Source organism: Priapulus caudatus, unplaced genomic scaffold (genome assembly GCF_000485595.1).
Source record: "Priapulus caudatus unplaced genomic scaffold, Priapulus_caudatus-5.0.1 Scaffold2794, whole genome shotgun sequence".
NCBI lineage: Eukaryota > Metazoa > Priapulida > Priapulimorpha > Priapulimorphida > Priapulidae > Priapulus > Priapulus caudatus.
The window spans coordinates 24,102-24,721 of record NW_014579855.1 but is presented as its reverse complement, the minus strand read 5'-3'; positions in this window follow the sequence as shown (position 1 = coordinate 24,721).

Sequence of the window (620 nt, the reverse complement as noted above, 5' to 3'; positions counted from 1 at the left end):
ACTGTGATATATAGACTGATATAATAGACTGTGATATATAGACTGATATAATAGACTGTGATATATAGACTGTGATATAATAGACTGATATATAGACTGATATAATAGACTGATATAATAGACTGTGATATATAGACTGATATAATAGACTGTGATATAATAGACTGATATAATAGACTGATATAATAGACTGATATAATAGACTGATATAATAGACTGTGATATATAGACTGATATAATAGACTGTGATATATAGACTGATATAATAGACTGTGATATATAGACTGATATAATAGACTGTGATATATAGGCTGTGATATAATAGACTGATATAATAGACTGATATAATAGACTGATATAATAGACTGTGATATATAGACTGATATAATAGACTGTGATATATAGACTGATATAATAGACTGTGATATATAGGCTGTGATATGATTCGATAAGACCTGTACACTTACTATACACTACTATACTATACTGTACACCATATATAAATCATAAAGAATCATAAAACTGTCGTAGCTATAAGAGAATGCATTCCGTGCGTGCACCTTTATATATCTACTGCTATAGGTATATAATGCATGTTGTATTATGTATATATATATATA